The following is a 12,608-nucleotide window of genomic DNA, read 5'->3' as shown; positions in this document are numbered from 1 at the left end:
ATTGTGAAATATCACAAACTACCAGGAGCAAGGTGCCCCAGTGTGTAATTCACCTGTAGATGGGATGGACAAGCAAACTAAAATGTATTTGTACTCACTGGCCCCTTTCTTGCAACATTTCACTGGTGCAAGTCTGCCTGGGGTGCTCTTTTGTGTTCACCCATCTCTGTTCCAGGCAGGGTGGTGGCCTGGGAGGTGCCTGGCAGGTGTGTAGTAGCATCCTCCTGCCAGGTGCAGCTAGGGGCTGCTGTGGTTTGTCCTCCCAGCACGTGCTGCAGGTGAAGAGCCTGTTTGCACACTTCTGCTGAAGGATTATTCACAATATTCCACAGCAGGATGGATTTACCTGTCATCCCATGCTCTGGTCATTGCCATCTGTTTGGCAGACTCATTTGCAGTCTCTCTGTCTTCTCTCTCTCTCTCCAGTTACCATGAGAGGTCTTTGGATCAGGGACCATGATTTTATTATGTGTTTGTAAATCATCTTGCAGGATGGGTATCCAGTTCCATTTTGGGACCAACAGAGAGCATTGCATTTCCAGGCACACCTGTTACTGTTATCCACTGCAAACCAAACCCCTTTCTCACTCTGTGCTGTGGGAGAGATGTTTCTCCTTGTGCTGAATGGGAACAGGGTTCACTCCAGTCCTGCCTGTATTTTCACCAGGTGTACTACTGCAATTTTACCCTTTGGATGTGATGCAGGTATAATGTTCAACCATTTGCTGAGTTAAACATCTGTTATAAACACCTACACACTGACCTGTGGAAAAATTTAGATGTGTCATGGGTCAGATAGATTTCAAAGAGCTTGTAGAAATAGTGACAGAAAGGTGGCAGTGGGTGATATAATAATACATTGAGTAAATTACAACAATCAATTTTAATTAAAAGAGACTCAGATGCATCTTTAGAGGGATAAAATGTTACTCAGAAAATGTGGCAATAAATGTAAATATCTTGCTGTGCTCCTGCCTTTGCTTTTGGAGAGGGTGAAAGGGGTGACACACTTCAAAGATTCTGCATCAGTTCAGCTGCATTATTAGAGATGTGCTTAGTGAAGAAATATTGATCCTAACAGCATATTGAATTAACGATAAGATCTGACAGTATTAACAAGAATAAAGCTTGGTTTCCTCCATCCTAGAAAATAGCATCTTGGGATATTAAAAAAAAGAAAAAAGTTAAATTTATATCGCAACATGTGAAAAATCCAGATCTAGTTTGTGGTGTGATATCCAGATATACAGGTGTGGTGTGTTTTTATTTTTAAATTTTTAATTTCTATCTATAAATTACTCATTTCCAGGAAACTATTTTGAATTTGCAGGGTGTAGCTTTTATTCCATATTGCTGTGGAGCATCTGTCCTCAGTTAACAAGCAAACATAGTTGTAGATTATATAAGGGAACTTTTTATTAAGATTCAGCCACAACTATGCAACCATGGGAAATTTATCCAAATATATATATATAATATTTAAATATATGTACTTCTTATGCAACCACTTGAAACCAGACACAGAGATCTGTGGCATTAGGGTTTTACCTTCCGAAATGGCATGAGCTCCAGGGGAGGTTTCACCAACACCAAGATAAGAATTTCACCAGTTCCCTTGTCTTCTGGATTGCACTACTGTCACTACACAGCAATTCTTGAGGTTTTATTTTTCTTTTACATCATGAGCTGTGTTGACTTGAAGCTTTGAAAAAGGGGATTTGTTTCCAATCTGGAATAGCAGCTCAGTCCTGTGACTGTGCCTGGGTCCTCAGTTGTGTCCCTGCTGGAAGCACAACACCTTTGTCCTGCTGCTCCCTTGAGACTCTCTGCCAGCACCTTTTTAGACCTCATGGGGGTTTGGAACCAGATGATCTTTTAGGTTCCTTCCAATCCAGGCCATTCTATGATTCTGTGATTAGAGATGTTTCTTATCTGGCCACAAAAATGTGATATTTAATAGTTTTGAGAGCTGTTCTCATGAAATTGCCAGACAGAGCTGCACATCATTTGTCTTTTAGCAGGTTTCTGTTATTATTAGAATTGTTATTAGAAGTGTCTTAACAGAGAAGCTGAACACTTGTGTTCTGGAAAACTTCACAGCAAGAGAAAGTAGAAGTGAGGTCTCATAAACAAACAGACAAACAATAATGTTTTATTGACTACTTTGAACTAAGGAGGAACTTTATATTGCATGATGACTCCTGCTGAAATATGGATCCTTTGGAAGGTTTGAAACAAGACGTAGTCTCTAAATAGCAATAGTTATTTATTGCTCAGAGTCTGTGGTCAGCTGAGACAAAAGCAGAGGTCAGATTAATGACATCAGACACAGTGGTAAATGGTTTCAATTCCATGGAAAACTTCCTAAGGAACGAGTTGAAAGAGGAACAGAGAATCTGAGGAAATTTAATTCTAAAAGACCAGCTTCTAAAAATATGTATTTTTTGGGATGGCTAAGAGACACTAATGTGTAGAATTTTTTATTTGTCTGTTTGATGGCTTACAGAAAACTTTAATTAGCATGTAGGTATCTAAGAAATTAATACACATTTTTTGCCTGGTTTAGGAAAATAACAATTAGCCATTCTTTCCTCCAAAATGTGCAAGAACTCTGTTTTAAAGATAGAAAAGTAATGCACCTAGCTTCTAATAATTATGAAGATTTCAAGGCCATAGTAATTGAATATTTTGGGGGGTCATTACTCTTGTAGTTGACTTACACTTATGGTGGTATTGCCCCAAGAACTAACTATTGCAAATTTATAATTTATTGTGTGAGATCTAGAAAAGGGACCTTTTCTAAGTATTTGCTTTAAAGTTTACTCTTCCTGGCTTCTGTTTTGTGTGATATATGATTAATTATACTGTTGAATCTCCAGAAGCCAGATACTGTGTCTGTGGCTTTAGAGATGGGACATTAACTCCCAAGTTACACTTTATGACCCAGTGTCCAAAGCTAATTTTAGCCTGCCTGCAGCTGCAGTGAGCAGCTTGAGGAGCTGCTGGTTGATGCCAGCCAGAGTTCCCTGATAAACTGATGGCATCAAGGCCTGCACTTCAGTATCCTGTTTCCAAACCATCTTCTGATATGTCTGTGTGTCATGGTTACCTGCTGTGGAGTGCAGAGAAGAGACTGGGATTGGTGGCTGGGGTGCTGGCAGCATTAATGTGATGATTTAGTCAATCAGCTGGGTTTGGGGCAGAAAATTTTCTTGCCCCAGTTTCATTATTGGGGGAGTAAAAATAGAGTGTCCAAATGGGAACGGGAAGCTCATGCTGCTTGATGTGAATTTTCACAGGCAACAGACTCTGATGCAAAGATATAATCTGAGTTTGTGGAAGAAATAAAAGGTGGGAGGTGGGAATATTAATATAGGTGTATCTTTTTTTTCTGTAATTGAAGAACTAGTGAAGCAGCATGCCCAAGAGGCCCCTCTGGAACTCCATTTGTATTGCAAGGGACCTGAGAGTCTCTGGCAATATATTGCTGATGTTCCAGTCGATCTCCCAGCCTGGTACTCTGCTTTTAAATCTCCCCTGTAATAAACCTGCTTCAGGCTGATCTGAAGAATACAAGATTATTTCCCCTTTTCCGAGAGGGGAAAGCTCATGGACACTGGTCATGGCACTAAGACTATCTCTGAGTAGTTATGCCTGGAAATTGTGATTTGCCAAAAATTTCCTAACAACATCTTCTCACAAAACTGAGGCTACCAGGTGCCAAGTTAGTGTGGAGACCCTTTGCAAAGGAAATCATGGCTTCTGGCAACTGCTCAATATTGAGCTGGTTTTTTCACTGAGAATATTTTATTATTTGCAGTTGGTTAACTGACTAGCAATACTTATTCTATGCTGAGCATAGATGCCCAAGACTTCACTAAATTGTGCTCTAAGGAAAAAATTGACTTAATGGTGGTTCTGTGAAGATCAGATAAGTTGTTAAATATTGGAGATATCTTTTGATTTTGTGCAGATGATCCATATGCTGAAATGACAACTCATATACAGACTTAGATGCCTGATTTTGGAGATTTGCCCTTCATTTTTAAAATGAGATGGGAGTGGTAAGAGAGGCATGAGGATGTAGAAGAAATGATGAATCATGTGATATTTTGGGTATCTCCTGAAGCTAATTTCAGGGCATAGCTATTTTTAAAAGAAAATGAACATCCCACCATGTGTTAAAATGTCTTTTAGGGAAACCTGATGTTCAAGAATTGAAGCTGATACTATCTTATTGGGAAAAATACGGTGATTATGTATGCAATTTTCAACATACTGTTGGTTCTGGAGCATTCCCATATGGTTGCATTTATCTTGGTCATCTCTGCCTGACTTTTTTGCCTTTCCTGCATCTTCATATTTTATAATTCACGTTATTTTTCTATTATTTTCCATTATTGTGCATCTTTCAATTATCTCTTCCCCACCTGTCTTACTGTTCATGTGTGCAGGGAGAAAAGGGTGGTTTCTAGCCACCTTGAGCATGGGGTTAACTCATGGGGGAATTTCTTACTTCCCTGTTTCAACACAGGAAAAAGAAATGTTCCTGTCTCTGGCAGTCTGGCAGAATGACTCACAAGCAGAGGAAACATATTTCCAAAGCTATATCATGTGTGTAAGAGCTGGGGAGTTTCATTCTTCAATTGATGTAGTGCCAGTCTGATTTGAATGAGATTTATATTCTCTAAAGGAGGGATAGCAGCCCAAACCAAAAAACAGTAGCCAATGGTAAGCATTGAAAACAGTGGGAATCTTTCCATTGCCTTTGCTAGGCATTGGAACTGGTCTTGGTAACCATGAAAACTAGGAGGCAGAGGCTTTTAGCAGTAGCTCTTCTATCACTGCACAGAAAATGACCTGAGAGTGAGCAGTTCTGCACCTATTTACTCATCCTTTTAAAAGACAAAAGAAATCAAAATATTTTACCCAAACACAGAATGGATTTATAAAATTAGAAGTGAAAGAATCACCTAGATTAGAAACACATCTTACAAATCTTTTCAATACCTCCAGGGATGGTGGCTCTGCGTCTTCCCTGGTCAGCCCAATTCAATGCTTTGCAATCCTTTCTGTGAAAACCTGTTACCCTCCAGCAGATCAAGACTCTCACCCAACTTGGTGTTGTCTGCAAACTTGCTGAGAGTGCACTTGATTCCCTCATCCAGGTAATTAATAAAAATGTTAAACACTACTGGTCCTAGTACTAAACCCTGAGAAGCCCCATAATGACTGGCCACTAGCTGGATTAAACTCACCACAATTCTCTGAGCCTGACTGTCCATTCACTTTTTTACCCAAATAGTTCTATCTTTTGAAATCCAAGAATCATTTGTAGAAAAGATTGTGTAGGAATACACAGGAAGATCCCAAAGTAAGTACTTATTCACTGCAGCTGATACGGAAATGAATGTGCACATTGCTGCCCTAATTTATTTTTTAAAACATTAATTATGTTTTCAGTTTCTCATCACAGCTCCATATTTCTATGCATAGCTTAAAGTATTAAACACTCCAAATCCCACTGATGTTTTTGTAATGCATCCTTTTCACTGTTTGCTGACATTGTGGCAGCCAAAGCTTTGTATTTCTGTTGTGGTCTTTGCAGAACTTCCTGTCAAACAACAAAAAGATCCTTATTTCAAAAATACTGCCTTTTGCATGTAGCGACAGCCCTTGGTGGTAAAACCCAAAGTAGCTTCATTTTAGAGATGAGAGGGGCCTAATATTGCAATAGCATTGATTCCTACTGAAGGCAAACTTGAGACAATTCTACCCATTCAAAATCTTCCTGTTGGCCTTTTTTTCTGGCTGTGTGTCCTATGGAAACATGAAGAGCACGTGACATTCATGCACATGTGACAAAAGTGTTTTACAAGAGATAAGATCAGAATCACAAATCACAGAATATTTTGAGTCAGAAGGGACCTATGGGGATCATTGAGTCGAACGAGGTTAAAATTAAAAGTGATATGTACATTTGCCTCAATTCAGAGCAATACTCAGGTTTAGGAATATGTGAGGGTATGTGGGGAAAAAAAAAAAAAGTGTCCAAAAGAGGGCAATGAGATGGTGAAGGGCCTTGAGGGGAAGCCTTGTGAGGAGCAGCTGAGGGCACTTGGTCTGTTCAGCCTGGAGGAGACTGAGGGGAGACCCCACTGCAGTTACAGCTTCCTTGTGAGGGGGAGAGGAGGGGCAGACACTGATCTCTTCTCTCTGGTGACCCTTGGCAGGACCTGAGAGAATGGCCTGAAGCTGAATCAGGGGAGATTTAGGTTGGATATTAGGAAAAGGTTCTTTACCCAGAGAGTGGGTGGAACAGGCTCCCCAGGGCAGTGGTCACAGCACCAAGCCTGACAGAGTCCAAGAAGCATTTGGACAATGCTCTCAGGCACACGGTGTGACTGTTGAGGATGGTCCTGTGCAGGGCCAGGAGTTGGACTCAATGATCCTTGTGGATCCCTTCCAGCTCAGTGTATTCTGTGATTCTGTTAAATTGTTTACAAGTATGAATACTGCTGCAGGGGAGAGGGGAGGGAATAAGCTGTGGCGGAAGGCAAATCTTGCTAGTTGCACCAAGATGGAACTTCATTACATGGTGAACTGTCCATGGATGCAGGAGTTTCTTAGACTTTGCCCCTATCCTCCTGTAACACTTATTATTTAATAAGTGAACATCCCCACCTGCCCACTGGATCTTTATCCTAATTGTGGAAGTTAGGGGAGCATTTCTGGTGGGTGGACTGGATGATCTTCAAAGGTTTCTTCCAAACCAAACTATTTTGTGATTCTGTGAAGCAGACTGATACATTGTACATTTGTACCTTTCTAGACAAGAGGTCTCTCTCTCTGTTCCTGTGGTTGTCCTTTATTCTCTCACAGCTGACCTGTGTTTCTGTAATCTGTAAGACCCCCAAAATGGGTTTTTGTGATGTTCACTCAAAAGTGTCACAGGCAAGTTGTTCAATAAATTGTTCATTTTGCAGTTTAGGGAGCAGGTACTGATGTGCTGTACAGTTGAACACTGCTGTTGTGTATTCCACAACTTGAGTTAAAATTTACTCAATTGCAGCTTAATAGGTGTTGAGTAGACTGTATAAATGCAAGTCATTACTGCCTAAATATTGTGGAGCATTATGGTGAGCAAAGACAAGTGTCAAATAAACCCTTTTATCCCAAGACGGAATAATTCCCTCCTTTAATCCTAAAACAAATGCAATTTGTGAAAAGTCAGACATGAAAGAGACATGTGCTTTGATAGGCTTTATAAGCCAGTATTGGGGTAAATGTGATATCTAGAGAGACAAGTCATGCCTGTGGGTAAGAACAAATTCTGTAAATAATTAGTGGGGTGAAGCTCTGACAAATAAATGGTAGGTGCTTAATCTGAGCTCAGCCTTTGCCTTTGTGGATTGTGATAAGACTATCAGTGCCATATCCATGGTGGTTTTTTGTTTTTGATTTTATATTACATCACTTTTATCCTAAATCTGGTGATAAGATAAACATAGTGTCTGGCTTGTGTCTGGGAAAAGAAAGAGCATTCTCACATTTCAGTTTACCCTTCCTAACATTAAATACATTCCAGGCACACTTTTCATTTATATTCCAGCATCTGACTTTGAGTGGATGTATTTGTAATAGGAATTTTAAGGGGTACATGCTTATTTTGACATCTAGTGTCAAATGCCTTCAATACATACCACAGTATTCAGTTCCATTTTGCATATGCTATGGGTTTGACTTTGAGATTACAGACAATATTCCAGTAGAGACTGAAAGCTCACATATTAACAGCTTTTCTTTTAGATGTCTCATAGGTATTGCATAGCCTTTCTTTTCATAGGAAATATAGAGGTGGATGCTATCACTAATAGTGCTAAAAAGCCTTGCTTGGTGTCTCTCTGTGGACAAAATTCAAGTCCCATTAAGATCAATTAGAAGGTTCTTCCTTCCTGCAAGGAAAGCAGAGCAGGCCTTATGTCTTTGAGCTGCACCGGTTGCAAATGTCTTCAGCACACAAAATGCCTTAGTCATCAGTTTGGAAAAAAACAGTGCTGACAGCACCTGGAATTGTTTTGATGTTCACATAAATACTGCCTCAAAAATAACTCATGAAGGTGCACTTAGCTGCAAACACATTTTAGAGCATTGTTAATTGAGAAAATGTTGAGGTGCTTTCAAAAGTTTTAGGTTTTTTAGTAAATTCAGGAGAGACACAATATTAATAATAGTGAATTTGCCTTGTAGAAATGCACAGCTGCTGTGTCAAAGTTCTTTTGTAGCATTACAACTGTTGTGAGTATAAAAAACCTGTGTGGTTTTGTACTCTGTTTTTTTCTCTCGGAGCAAGGTTCTGCCATCCTGTGTTATTCATCATATGTGATGATAATATCTAATTGATGCTTTTTTTTGCATGCCTGGAAAATACTGCAGGAAATCTGAATAAACATCGGTGGGCAATATGAATATATATTGAGAGTATACATCAAGGGTCAGCTTCCGTAAAAAGGTAATTGCAGTTAGTTTTGGGAATTTTTGTAGGGTTAACTGTAGTGGAGGTGCTACCTGTATCTATCTATTTATCAATCTAATCTATCTACCTCTAGGTGCCTGAAAGCCCAGAATGAGGGATGCCTGGGAGCACTCTCAGAGGTGGAATTGTGACTGAGTGCATGACCATCAGGGATGGAAAGATTTCTGTGAAATTAATTCTCCATAGATTTACAGCCACCTTGACATTTATTAACTCATGGCTTGGCTCCTGCCTGATGATTTACCTTGCTGTGTCACTGGGCCTGATGTAATTCTCTGTCTTAGGCTCCAGTCTGGACTGACTGAGATGCTCCAAGCCCAGGGAAGGTGGTGCCTGGGCTGGCATTTAAATGCTCCCTGTCCTGTCCCTTGTGACTCCCAGGCTTGCTGAGTGGATTGTTTCTGCCAGAACCAGCAGGTTTTCTTTCTTTTTTCGTGCTTGTAGAATCTATGGCTCTGCTGTAGCAGTGGAATACGTGGACAACAGTCCTATCTTACATGTGATCCATGCAGGATATTCAAATTCAGGAAATAATTGCATCATTTATTTTTCATAGAGCAATTTCCTTTTCAATTGTATAGAAATGCAGTGCACAGCCTTGTAATCTGTTTATAAAAATAGATTTCCTTCATACATCTAGTTTTATTGTTGTCATTAGGAAAGAGAGAAAAATAACTGTATATCCAGATAGATTCAGGTACAAGTAGTCCATGAACAACAAAGGCAGATTTGAATCAGCTCTAGAATTGCAAGCCATATTAATGCTTTCTAATATGTGTACATATTAGAAATATGTGTTCACTTTTCTGCTGACATATTTTTCCAGGGGAAATAAACACATTTTCCAAGTTTCCCCATAGCACTCATGCCCTGGCTTTTATTTCATAGTGATGGAGCCAAAAGTCACATAAGGGTTTGCCTGACAGAGATGTGTCTTTCCTTATCTAGCTATTATGAGGCAGTCATCAAAATTAAGTTAGGAGTGAAAGGAAATAAAATCAATGGTAATGAAGCAAACATTCTGATAGATGTTAGCATTTTCCTAAATGACAGTGGTGTTTGGTTATAGCAAAATACTAATTTGTTCTGGAATTACTGTACCAAAAATCCTGTTTTATTAACATTCCATCTTTATTTCTCTGTGGAAGAGTTAACAACTCTATGAGGTGTTATGGAGGCCCACTTACATTTAAAATCTGTGAGGTCCACTGGCTCAAACACTGTCCCAATGCCCAGGAGCCGGGGTACTATACCTGTCTCTGTTGCTGGCCCTAGGGGGATCTGACACAAATTATTTCCTCTGAGGTTTTATTTGCAATTTAGATACAGGGAGATGGGAGGTGCTGGTTTTTTAAAGCCCAGAAAAATATCAATGAATCAGAGGTGGTTTCATTAATAAATTTGATAATGGCAAAAAGTTTTGTTATAATGTTTAACGGTACCAGTCTTTCAACACTCTAAAAGTCTATGTAGGTCTCTTTTGAGGCAATACCTGAGTAAGGAAACAACAAAGACTTCTCTCCAGTCAACTGAGAGGTGCAAGCAATTTTAATAGCTCATTATAAAGCAGTTCTACTTAAAACTCACACATGTATGACAAGTATTACTGGGAACAAGAAGAAAATAATGCTTTGGAGTCATTAGTCCTCACTTTGTTCTTGTATTATACAGATCTGTTCAGAGTTTGAGACACAATTTTAGAATTTCCATGTGTTGTTGAAAATCTACCTAGGATGCAGGCTATAATCTGTAGTCTGTAGCTGTAGCCCCTTTGGGTTTAGGGCTAAAACACATTAACTGCTAGGAGAGAAAGTGAACTTTGCTGTCAGATATCAGTTGTCCAGTCTCTTGAAAGCTTCGGGGTTTATGAGCCAGGATTCCAGTGTTTGTGGCCATGGCAAAAGCAGTGAGATAATCAAATGGCAAATAAAATGCTTAGGCTGGAACACAATCTAAAGGACAATAATTGCAAAATGAAAAGCTTAAAAAAGCCCAGAGGAAGGAGGAAGCTAAAGATGTTGAAACTTGTTACAGAGTCAGGCTTATTGCAGATTTGGCCTTAAATGATCTGTGAATTCTGTTTATGAATCTGGAATTGTATTTAATTTGATATGTAAAGAAAACAAACAAACCAAAATAGTTGGTTATCTGTAGCAGTTGGAGAGGAAATGAAATGAAACTGCAATTGTGGGTCTTCCTATGTTTCCATTTCTGTTACAGCCTTTCATTCTAAGGATCTTTTCCATAGGGAGACTCTCTTTAATAATGGTGCCCTATTTTTTGCCTATGAAATAAAATGCAAGGCAAGTGCAGTAGGTAGCTGTCTGCAAATTTATTCTTACCTTGAAGTGTAGTTACTTTTTAATGAGAACTATGGAAGCTGATTAATTGTGGTTCCTGCATCTATAATTTAGGCAGGACACATTTGCAAACAGACTGCCCATCAAGATGAACTTGGGAAATTCTTCTGTTTACAGTAACAGAAGAGAGCATTTAAGCATTTCTCTGAGTACCAAAATTGTAACACAGAGTCAAGGCTGTGTTGGAGGTGATGAGAAGTTACAGCACCCATGAAAAACCAGTGGGTTGATGGTGCACACCTTGAATTCACCATGAAGGGATTGTTTCTTCTGGCCACTGTTAGCAGGATGGAGCAATGCTGTTTTGCCTGATACACTACATTAGAGGCTGATTTGATAGTTTGGTATTTGTCTCAATAGAAATTATTTTTTTTATGACTTGATATGATTTATAAAGTTTTTCAAGCTATGAATTATAATTCCGTCTAAGGTGGAAACTTGACATATGAAATTTCTGAATGAAGGTCTTGCTAGCATTTTAATGTGCCCTCTGTGGCAATCATGTGTTGTAGCATGCTTGAACAGAGGCAGCTGTTGTAATCTTATGAGCAAATACTGCTTTTTAGTTTCTGTTTTCATCTGAGTTGGAGGGTAAGTATAGTTTCTTAAGTGAAAGGATTGGCATTAAACACATAGTGGTAGTTCTGGAGGTTTTCCACAGCCAAAATACATGCAAACATGCAAGAAAATTATTCCTTTGCCCTAATGGCTTCTATTCAACCATTTATTTTATGGGGTTATTTTGTGCAGCAGCAGTTGTAACCCACTGCTCAGTTTTTCTCTTGGTTTTGTTTAATAGCTGCGTGGGGGTTGCATTAATGCTACAAGCAAATGTAATGTCCTTCCTCTGGAAGGGAAGTGTGGTGCCAAATTGTCAGCCAGGGCAAGGAGGGTCTTGCTGTACAAGATAGGTGAGTGACTCTTCTGCCTTCCAGCTGACTGGGAGGAAGAGTTTAGCACACTGCAGCATCAGGGTGCAAGGTGGGTTTTGATCTGCTTTATGGCTTATTATATGTAATATAATGTTGAACTCCCCAAGAACAAAAGCTGTTTACCCTAAGATGCCTTATTTGGATTTGACAAAAAAAAAAGCAAAAATATGAAAACAGTTACTGTATAATGATGATAATTTGATTCATGGCATATGCTTTTTAGTTCAGTGGGTTTCTTGTATTGATTTTTCAGCTTGAACATTAATGAATTCCATTTTCAAGCAACATGCACCCTCTGGGATGTTCAGGCTTTCTGAATGTCATTGAATTAAGGCTGTGGGATGCTCACATTATGTGTTTTTCCTTGGCTGCTGTTGGAGGTTCCAGCTGAGTTTTTGTTCTGCTACACTGTTTCTGCTTCATGGTTGTTGTCTCTTTTGATTTTTTTGGCACATAATCTAATGGCTTGATAATTTTAATTAAAACATTTGATACATATTCATACTTATTTGTATATGCTTTACAACATTTTTGCTAGTGATCAGCTTCTGTGTTGGGTATTCTCACATGTGGGCTGAAGAGGCATGGTTTTCCATGGATTTGCAACCACAGCTTTCTGTGGTTTGGAGGTTTTTCTATCATCTGTGCAATATTATTTACAACTCAATTCTCTTGAATCATTCACAATCAGCTCTCTTGTATTAGCTCTCAACAACCTCACCAGAAAACACCAGGAGCTGGTTTCTTTACAGAAATACATTTGATGGTATTTCACTCTGA

The sequence above is a fragment of the Passer domesticus genome, chromosome 3, assembly GCF_036417665.1.
Source record: "Passer domesticus isolate bPasDom1 chromosome 3, bPasDom1.hap1, whole genome shotgun sequence".
Classification (NCBI taxonomy): Eukaryota; Metazoa; Chordata; class Aves; order Passeriformes; family Passeridae; genus Passer; species Passer domesticus.
This window is presented reverse-complemented; position numbering follows the sequence as displayed.